Below are 10,514 nucleotides of genomic sequence, written 5' to 3' on the forward strand. Positions count from 1 at the left end.
AATGCACTCTCAGGTCCCACCCAGAACTGTTGACTCGGAGCCTGCGTTCAGGTGCATGCTTCAGTTTGGGAATCTAGAGAAGGAAGTCAGGAATTCCTTCACTCCAGGAAGTGGCTTGAGTCCTCCATGTGCCTCCCACTCAGCTCTGAATCTGTGTGACCCCTGCCCGGGGCCAAGGCCCAGTGACCAAACGTTCAGTGCACCGTGCCCCTGACCTGAGGCCCGCCACCAGCCTCAGCTAGGCAGCAGTTTCACTAAGGCTCACAAATACAGACAAGTGTCACATTCACAGGGTTTCAGTCAGTGAGGGACTGCACATGTGACCATGGCCCCACACAATCATGACAGGGCGACACATGACAGTGGATCCACACAGTCACAACACGGCTGCACATGTGACAGTGGCACCACACAGTAATGACAGGATGGCACACGTGACAGTGGCTGCACACAGTCATGACAGGGCTGCACACATGACAGTGGTGCACACACAGTCACAACACGGCTGCACACGCGACAGTAGCACCACACAATCATGACAGGGCAACACATGACAGTGGTGCACACACAGTCACAACACGGCTGCACACATGACAGTGGTGCACACACAGTCACAACACGGCTGCACACGTGACAGTAGCACCACACAATCATGACAGGGCAACACATGACAGTGGTGCACACACAGTCACAACACGGCTGCACACGTGACAGTGGCACCACACAGTCACGACAGAGCTGGACAATTCCCATTTGCGGGTGGAGGTGCAGCCGTCCTACAGTCAGAGCACAGTGCTCTCCAGATGTGTTCATGGTGACGGTGATGTAAACAAACCCGCTGTGATGCCAGGTGCAGCAGGTACAGCAACACAGTTATGCACATGCTTACGACTTGACAATAACCCACTGTGTCACCTGTTTATGAATTTCCTGCACTATACTTTTCATCACGATTTTAGAGTGTGCTCCTTCTATTTATATTTTAAAAGATTCCTGTAAAATGGTTTCCCATGCTAGCTGTCAGCAGCCTTATACAGCTCCCACTTGCTGCATCTGTTAGTTGCATTGTTGTCTCGTTCTTGATTTAATTTCGCATCGTTTTGTTTGGCATAGCCCTAGCAGCAGTAGACTATACCATATATACAAGGAAGCTTCAAAAAGTTCATGGAAAATGTGCATTACCTTTTAATTCCATTTTTTCTATGAACGTTTTGAGGCCTCTTTGTATATCTCATCTGGTTTAGGTATGTAATAGGCTGTATCATCTAGGCTTGCTATGTTTCACCCTGTGCCGAAAATCATCGAAGGCCACATTTCTCGGACCGTGTCCTCATTGTCAAAGAGACACATGACTGTGACTGACTATAGAACTGCTAAGAGCACCCATACAATAGCACTTCTGCTGCTTTTGCATCCACTGCATCTTGGTTGGGTCGACCTTGAACCATTGGTAATGACCCTGAACCTAGCACCTGCTAAAAGACAAGCACCTTATAGACACTGATCCATTTAACCATCCCATGCCTGCCAAATACAGTCAGTTTTATTAGCCCATTTTACAAATGCATAAACTGAGGCTCAGAGAGTTAAAGTTAAGAACCCAAGGGCGCACAGCTGGTCAGTGGCAGAGCTGTCACAGGAAGCCCAGGTGTCCAGTCCAAAACTCAAGACCTGTTCATGGTGCTGTTTGCAACACCGTGCCTTGCTTCGTAAGTAAACACTGCGGTGGAACTTCAGAACTCTGATTCCCAAATTCCAATATTCTCACAAAAAAATCCAGTACGTTGCCATTTTTGGAGACCAGGAGGCAGGGGGAAGGATTTTACATCAGCAAAAAAGGCCTTTGGGAAAACGAGCCCGATGCATTAATGGAACGATTATTCCTCCCGCGTGGGCTCTTGCTATATTTTTATTAGGATGTTTTACATATTCTTTAGCTTTTTCAAAATGCTAAAGTGACTCTGAGTCCCCAAATGTGCCAGAAACCGAGGCCGTGTGTTTATAGGACGTGAAAGCTGCCTCACAATACACCTCCCAGAGGCCTGGCTTAGTGGCTGCTGCTGTGAGGAGGAGAGAATCGGCACCTCTCCCAGGAACGCACCTGCCATGAAATTCAAACCAAGCTGGATCAGTGCACGGGTCTCGGAGGCTGGCTCTAAGGCCCATCCTGTGTCCCGTTTCCATCCCACACCGCTCTGTGACCTCGGCCCGGCTCCTCTGTGGGCGGGCTCTCTCTGGGGCCAGGTCAGAGGTCAGCCAGTGATGAGGGTGGGGGTCTGGGGCCAGAATTTGACTTCAGTCAGGGACCAAATCTCCAGCCTGTATAAAGACAAGTGTTGGCAAACGACTCTCTCTCTTCAAAGTCACCACTTTGCGGGGTCACTGGGTCTGTCACTCCTGGGGCCCTTTCTGTGACGGCTGTGATGTCCTTTCAAAAATACTTCCGCACAGAGAGTCTTAAACTGAAACTCCCAAGACCAAGGGCTCTCTGAAACGTAGGGGAGTCGTGGAGCTGTTACAGATGCTGGCCCATAAAGGCCCAGGTCCGGGACCAGTCCCAGCACCAGCAGCAGGAAAGGCAGGCAGCAGCTGGAAATGCACCTGCTGGCGCGCAGTGCTAGAGCAGCTTTATAGCAACGTGGGAAGGAGAGTGCCAGGTGTCCGCGGTGCTCTTACCACGGGCTGCGGCTAGGAGGGGCGGGGTCACGTGCTGCGGGAAGGTTGGGGATGGGAGGGCGGTCCGCGGGAGTGGTCCCTGCTGTCTCTGGGTTAACAGGCCTGAGCTTCCTCCTAACAGGCTGGGACAGGGGTTTGCAGTCAAGGCTCTAGCACATTCCAGAGTATGAAGTCTCCTGCGGCTTCCAGCCTGCAGCCGTAAACTCCTTACCTCTGCTCATCTCCTCCTCCCTGCAATTAGGGTTAAGGCATCGCAGAATTTTTCTTTTATCCTGAGGAGCTCCGTGTTAGGGGCCCTTTCCCCTCCTGGTGCACTCCCCAGTCAGGGAGTGTCTGTGACTGCACACACTCAGGAGAAAGCCCTTACCCGGTGTGACGGTGGTCAGCACTTCCGTTACTGGTGCTTTGGTCAACAGCCGAGACTCTGAAAATCAGCAGCAGAAATGGGTGTTATCGGTGAAACGGCAGCCGTGTTGGCCACCAAGATGGATATTGGAAATGAGCCTCGTCTCAGTCCATTCGGGCTACTGAACTACTATCCCATGACCTGGGTGGCTTCCACACAACCGAAATGTGTTTCTGACCATTCCGGAAGCAGAGGAGCCCAAGAGCACAGCAGGGCACACTCAGCATCTGGTGAGGGCCCACTGCCCGCTCCACGGGAGGCCGAGAACTCACACAGGCGGGTGGAAGGAACAAGCAAGTTCTCTGGGGACTGTGACCTCATGACCTCCCAAAGCCCCCCTACCCCTCTCAAAGCAGGACAGTATAATTGCAGCGCATGAATGGGTGCAAACTCTCAGACCCTGGACGGGCAGCCCTGGTGACACGGCAGGTGTTCAGGATATGTGGACTGGCTCAAAGTGCTACAAAGTCTGCACATTTGCGTGGGTCAGACATGAGAGCCCAGGGAGCCTGTGGCTGTTGCTCTGAGGCACCTTCTGGCTCTGGCCGTTGCTCTGGGAGGCCTCCTGGTTGCCTGGCGCTGGCAGGAGCACAGAATCCCGCGTCTGGGGTCTGTGTGTCTGTCTGCCTCCACTGATTCTTTCCTGCAAGGTGTGAATAGCTGGGACTTTGCCACGCTCACAGAACAGGCGGCAGGGACTGCGGGTCTGCCTGTGTGATGGGGAGAGGGTGAGGCCGGGACTCGCATGCCTACCACCGGAGGGACCGCTCGGGGAGAGCTACCTCCCACCGCCTCCGATTCTCTGTGGGCTTCTTACCTGTGCTTGGGACGCACCCGGCTTCCTGAGCTTCTCCCGGTGGCTTTGCCCTCCATCGTGCTCATCATCCTTGCATCTAATTTGTTTTCAATTTTTTTCCTTCAGAGTCAAAACGGATTTCAGCACAGTTCCTGGCGAGGACTAATCTGATGAGAAGTGATTCTGCGCTTATGGGAGAAGCAATTTATTGCCAACCAGAATCTTGGTGCCAGATGAAGAGAGCTGGCATGAATTCCACCCACTCAGGGTCCCATACAGCTTCTCAGGGCCATGCATGAGAAACAGCTAGTACTCAGGACAAGGGCCGCACCGGGCCTGGCCCACAGCGGAGGTGTGTGCAGCCTTCCAGCCCTGTGGGCTCACCTGTGGTCACCGAAGCCCTTCCTACCTGTGGCACGCCATCCCTAGAGCCCTGGGGAGCTCAGGACTAGAGGACTCAGCCTGGCATGGACATGTGGTGCAGCAGTGCGACAGTGCTTGGGACCCCTGTGTCCCACAGTGGAGTGCCTAGGGTTCAAGTTCCAACTCCGCTGCTGATTCTGAATTCTTGCCGCTGTGCACCCTGGGAGGCTGCAGCTGATGGCTCAAGTAGTTGGGTCCCTGCCACCCACATGAGAGACCTGGATTGAGTTGCTGGCCCCCAGGATCAGCCTGGCCCAGCCCTTGCTATTGAGGATCTTCCCAGAGAGAGCTAGAACAGAGGTTCTTGTCTTCCCTTGAGAATTTGACAGGAGACAGAGACGAGCAGTAAGCAAGCTAGTGATGTTTAACGGTGAGAATGCACCTGACGGGCCAGGTGGGAATCTCAGCAAAGAGAGAGGCTGGTCTGCCTTCAGGCTGCAGTTTTTACGGGTGTGGGCCCACTGTTTCCCTTCCTCTCTCCCTCTTCTAGGATACTGCTGGGTGCAGGGTTCTCTGGCATGGAATTCATGGAATTCCTCCCAGGGCTGTATCAGCACAGGTCAGCACGCCAAACAGCCCTCTTGGGGCAGAGCTGGGAAGAGTCCCCCAAGGTTTCACCAAGGTAGGGCTGGGACCCACCTGCAAGGTCCCTGGACATGGGCGAGGCTTTTGATTGTCGATTCTGGTCTGCTTCCAAGGCAACGTTTCTATGTTTTCTCCTCATTCAACCACACAAATCCACCCCCCACCCCTTATTCCCAGCCCTTCTCTCACGCATAGGCTAATATCTGCCTTCTTACATAACATGGGCATTTGGGAAGTGAACCAGCAGATGAAAGTGCTCTCTTCCTCTCTCCTCTCTCTCTCTCTCCTCCTCCTCCTCCTCTGCTTCCCCCTATCTCCAACTCTGACTCTCTGCTTTTCAAATCAATTCAGAAAAAAAAAAAAAAAACAACAAAGCCCTGGTCCAACTTCAATGTTCTCTCATCAGACAAGGACACTATGGCCCAGAGAGATTTCAAGACTTTCCTTTGGTCACCTAGGAGAACTGGAAGGAGGGCTCTGCCCACCGCCCAGACTGCTCCACAATTCAATTCCACAATACTAGTCCAGGGCCTGCTCCGGGAGGAAGCAAGCTCGCGGGGAGCCACGAATGCAGATACAGACACTTCTGATCAAAGGAAGAAGGCATGGGCTGGCAAATGCACCACCTGTAATGCTGGCATCCCATATCAGAGCGCCAGTTCAAGTCCTGGCTACTCTGCTTCCGATCCAGTTCCCTGCTCGTGTGCCTATGACAGCAGCAGCAGATGGCCCCCGTCACCCCTATGGAAGAACAGGATGGAGTTCCTGGCTCCTGGCTTTGGCCTGTTGCAAACCTGAATGTTGCAGGCATTTGGGAAGTAAACCAGCAGATGGAAGATCTCTCTCAGTCTCCCTCTGTTTCCATAGCTCTGCCTTTTAAATATAAATTAATATAAATCGTCTTTTCAAAGACTGTTTTGGAGCTAGGCAGAAGACTGAGTTTTCCTTGCTCTAGGAAATGAAAGTTGAGTTGGGGGTTAGAAAGGCAGGAACAGACATGGAGGAAGGGTCTTGACATGCGAGTGGACCCTTCAGGGTGTGAGAGCAGCCCCAGAGTCCAGTGCAGGGCTCCAGCGCAGTGTCAAAGGCACGGGGGGCTCCGTGGATGGGGGTCCTGTGCAGAGGTGAGCACTTTCCCACTCCGTCCCCCGGGCTGCGTGGAGCCTGAGGTGGGCCAGATGCCAGCTCCCTTCTCTCCCCAGAGTCCTTCTCTCCTGCCGCCTTCAGCTCCTTGGCAACCTCAGGGGCTCTCCTGGGATCCCGTAGCCTTTAGGGTATCACTGGGGCTCCTTGGCAAAGCCCATCTCAGCCTCCTCTCAGTTAGGGGTCAGGGAAAGAGCTGAAGGAAATGTGATTCTGCCACCACCACCACCACCCCACCATTGTTATCTCCAAAACCCCTCCCACGGCCTGCAAAATCCCTCTTGCTGCAAAGCTGCTGCCCAGAACTGGAGCTAGCTGAAAATATCCAGCATGGCTGCTGACTGTATCCCCAGGATGACCTATAGCCTCTCCTATCACCATAATACAGTTACCATGGCTGACATTCCCACTCCCATCATGCACCTGACTCGTGACATTTTCAAGACTTCCTAAAAAGGCCAGAAATTGGGCAATTACCAAATTCCTGGGAATCCTCACCCTTTCCTGGAAAACTCCGCCCAAAGCCCTGCCCCTTATGCCTCCAAACCACACAAAGGGATGACCCTGACCTTCCTGGGTTGCAGCTCACTCTACAGTGTGTGGACTTTTTCTCTTCTAATCTCATTCCTCTGCTAACCTTTATCTACATGTCATCCCCCATCAAGTGTCGGAGACAAGATCCCCTTGGCCCCCAATGCCCAGAGCCCTAAATGACCATGTGGAACACGCACACACCCTGACTACAGAGCACTTTCCACTCACGCTGCCAACATTCTCCACCCCTCCCCAGTGTGCAGGGCAAACCAATGCAGGGTCCAAGTAACTTGGGCCAAGTCACCCTGCTTGTGCCGGTGGGACCCACTCCCCACACTGCGACTCCCCGGCTGTGAACCCACTTCTGTAACTTTGGGGAATTCCTGACCCTCTCTGCTTCACTTCCTCACGTGGAAAACGGCACTGGCTGCTATGATGCGTGAATGAGTGAACACACACGAGTGTCTGGCACACAGGGAGCTCCAGTTAAGTGCAAGCCATGACCAGTGCCGACCCACATCCGGGTATCCAGCAGCTCCCTCAGCATCCTGAGTGCCCTGGGACAGGCTGCCCCGCCGTCCCGCTGAGCACTGCTGGAACCCTCCCCGACTTGGTCTCTCCCTTCTCCCTTCCTTGGCCTTCTTCCATTTCCCCTGTGTCCTCACAGTGCTTCCCCAGCATCCTCCCTAAAGGGACCCCAAAGTTCTCCGTGAGCAAACAATGGGGTCTTTTGTGTTCCAAAGCTGCTTCATTTCTAAACATTGTGAACAGAAAGCTAGCTGTACCCTTTAAGACCTAGGTTTGCATGAAAAAGAAAGCTCCCCAGTGCGAAGAGCTGGGAATGTGCCTCCCAGTGGAACAGGCACTATCAGCAAAGAACCATACGGCATGCTTAATTGCAAAGCCATCCCCACGGCCAGTGTGGGCCCTTACAGCCCTCACAGCTTCCAAGAAGACACAGCCGTGCCAGCACCCTTCGCCCGCACTGGGGAATAGCAGAGGGGACCCACCCTCCTGCTGTGTGCCTTGTCCAGTGCGCCCTGACAACCACGGTCTTCCGATGCTGTATCTGCAGCTTTTCATCACACCAGGAGACACCGGAGGCAGCTTACCGATAAAGGGTTGTTTAGCTCACACTTTGGGGGCTCAAAGTCCAACACTGAGTAGTGGGAGGGAGGTGTTGGTTTGGCCTCTCGTGGGGGTGGTAGATTGTGGTGCACCACACTGCACAGTGTGTGTGTGTGTGTGTGTGTGTGTGTGTGTAAGAGCCTGCATCACCAAGCAGGAGGTCAGAGAGACAGACTTGGTCCCCCAAATCCCTTTCAAGGCCACACCTCCCATACCCTAAGACCTCTCACCAGGCCATCCCCCTACCCAGTTTTCAGCTCATCCCAAGTGCCATCCTGGGACTCATGATGGACCTTTGGGGGCACCCAAACCAATATCCAAGCCACAGGAGCTGCCCAGAAATATGACCCCAGGGACACGGAGACAGCGGGTCCCTGAAGGGCCGGGGCCTGGAGCTCCATGATGCCTTAGCCACTGGCTTTGTCCAGGTGCACCACGGGTTTTGCCTACTGGGGCAAACTGGAGATTGTGCTGTGCTGGCATGGGAGGGGCCAAGGGACCTCCGGCCACTTCCCGCAGCCACTCTTTGTTATCCCTAGAGCCCGGTGCATGGCAGAGACGTGGGAAGTGTCTGATGAACGCATTTCCGCGAAGGTTGATGACCGGCTCACTTCAAGTCATGAGATTAACACTGGGGGCACTCTCTCAGGGCTGCGAGCAAGTGTGATTGGTTGAGGGTCTGAGCACTCACTTGTCCTCTTCTTCAGCAGTGGAAAACTTTATCTCAAGCCTTTCAAGCAGAGACAGGCAAAGCTTAAGCGGCTCAGCAGCTCTCAGCTGATGTGTATCGGAGAACTGAAGCTTTCCAGCATCCCAGTGGAGCATTCCAGTTCAGAAACAGAGGATGATATCTCGCCAGGGCAGGTGTCCCGGGAGTGTTAGGAACTTCCTGAATCCAACACGAAATGAGCCACACAAAGCAGCCAGCTCTTACCTGACACGGCCGGAAACAGGATCCATTTTTCTAGAAGCTCAGTGAAACCACACACATCATCTCAAGGCCAAATCCTTGCAAGCCTCTTGGTTCAGTAGCCCCCTCAAGGGAAAATGTTGCTCCAACCTGGACCTGGGCCACTGTCACCAGCCTCCTTTCCGGGTCCCCTGGCTCTGGGTCCCTCATCCAGTCAACTCCCACACCGTCACGAGAAGCGTTCTAAGTCACAGATCTGTCTTGCCAGTGCCTGTCTTAATGATTCCAGTGTTTCCGCTTTGTCTTCAAAAGAGAGTAAAGATTTCTCAACTTGGCATGCAAAGCCCTTCAAAGTCTGGTCTTCACGCAGGCCTGCTATGCAGCCGGCGCTCCCCAACAAAGCCATACCAGCTGCTAAAGCATTGCAATACCTGCGTGCTCCCCCAGTGAACCCTGGATAGACAGCAGCCATTCCCCTCGCCCTGTGTCTCCTGGCCAGAGCCCTGGTGGGAGACAGTGGCCCTGACAGCACTTGGCACTGGCTGCAAAGCAGGCACATGCAGGGCTAAGGCCCCTAACTCAGGCCAGCATTCTCCAGAGACACCCTCACATGGACACTTCCGGGAACTACAGATGCTACTCCAATGTACCACACTGGGTGCTAGATGCAGTATTATGAATATGACTCCTGGCTCCCTCCTAGACATTGCCCGCCATTCCCTTGGTCATGCACTTGTTGAATACATTGAATAATGTGACCTGCTCGCTTCCCTGACCTTGACACAAAGGAAGGAGGTCCTCAGCGACTTCGAGGATACACAGGTAAGGGGCCAGCTACAGAGACCACAGGGATATCGCCCAGTGTCACAGATGCTTGCCTGGGTAAGGTCTTTCCTTGGGGGATTACCCTGGCCACGTTCTCAGCCACTCAAACTCAGAAACTGGACTTTTCAGCGTGCCCCTAAATTATCAGTCTTTCAGGGGTGAACTCACATGATCCAGGCTCCTAAAACACAGGTGCAGGCTGAGGACGCCAACTGCTTAAGCAGCCATCACAGGTGCTGCTGTCCCTTGTCCAGATGTTCAGCTGAGAGTCCTTCTGTGCACTTATTCAAAATGATGGAAGCACAAAAGGCCTTTTTAGCTTTCAAAGCTGAAAGTCCCAGGAGGGAGTCTGGCCCCGGGGACAGCTGACCTGAGCAGCAAACAGTCTCCCTGGGACCCAGTATTTTCCTTCCCTGGGTTCTTCTGTCCTCTCCCTGGTTGACTCAGACGCACAGATGGCTTCCTGCCCTCCAAGACCCCGCCCTCCCAGCCTCGAGCCTCGCTGGCTGGAATGAACGAGCCTTTCTCAGAAGGGGGCATCTCACCACATCTCACAGGCTCTGGTGAGGTCCCACGGCCGAAGCTGAACCCATGGCCGTGGCCAGCAGAGGACTGCATTGTTCTGCGAGTCTGCAGCCCAGAGCACACGCTGCAGCGTTGCTCCTTCCGAAGCACCAGTGCCGAGAGTCGGGGAAGGAGGGAGGTCGGATACGGGCACCACGACGCAGGATGCCTGCCAGGCATCCACAACACCAAGCCCAAGACACCAGCGTGACCCTCGGTGGCACTGAGAGGTTAAACCAGGCCTCCAAGGCCTGCTTGTTGGATCACAGTAAGGCAAGAGGAACATTCTGAGTTGGGAGGATTCATTCCACTAAAATCCAGGGAGCGTCCTGCCCCAAAGCAGAAGCCCTCTCTCCAGGGCAGAGCTGGGTCCAGGCTAAGCGCCCTCTTCTCTGAGCTGCCTTTCTGTGCTAGACCACAGCTTTCCTGCTGGGACACTCTTGTCTCTATTCCAGTGGATCCGCACGCCTGAGGCTACACCAGGGCTGCAGGTGAGTCACTTTGCCCAGCCTTGCCTAGCCTTG

At 54.0% G+C, this 10,514-nt stretch overlaps 1 long non-coding RNA gene across 1 annotated transcript; it reads right to left on the reverse strand.

The window, feature by feature from the left end:
• Positions 1-1,892: 1,892 nt before the first annotated feature.
• Positions 1,893-5,261, reverse strand: LOC138847054 (uncharacterized). Its single transcript, XR_011384677.1, has 2 exons — positions 3,900-5,261; positions 1,893-3,100 (listed from the first exon to the last, which is right to left on the reverse strand). It is a non-coding gene; the product is annotated as an uncharacterized lncRNA (long non-coding RNA).
• Between the last annotated feature and the right edge of the window lie 5,253 nt (positions 5,262-10,514).

Source organism: Oryctolagus cuniculus, chromosome 1 (genome assembly GCF_964237555.1).
Source record: "Oryctolagus cuniculus chromosome 1, mOryCun1.1, whole genome shotgun sequence".
Taxonomy (NCBI): Eukaryota; Metazoa; Chordata; class Mammalia; order Lagomorpha; family Leporidae; genus Oryctolagus; species Oryctolagus cuniculus.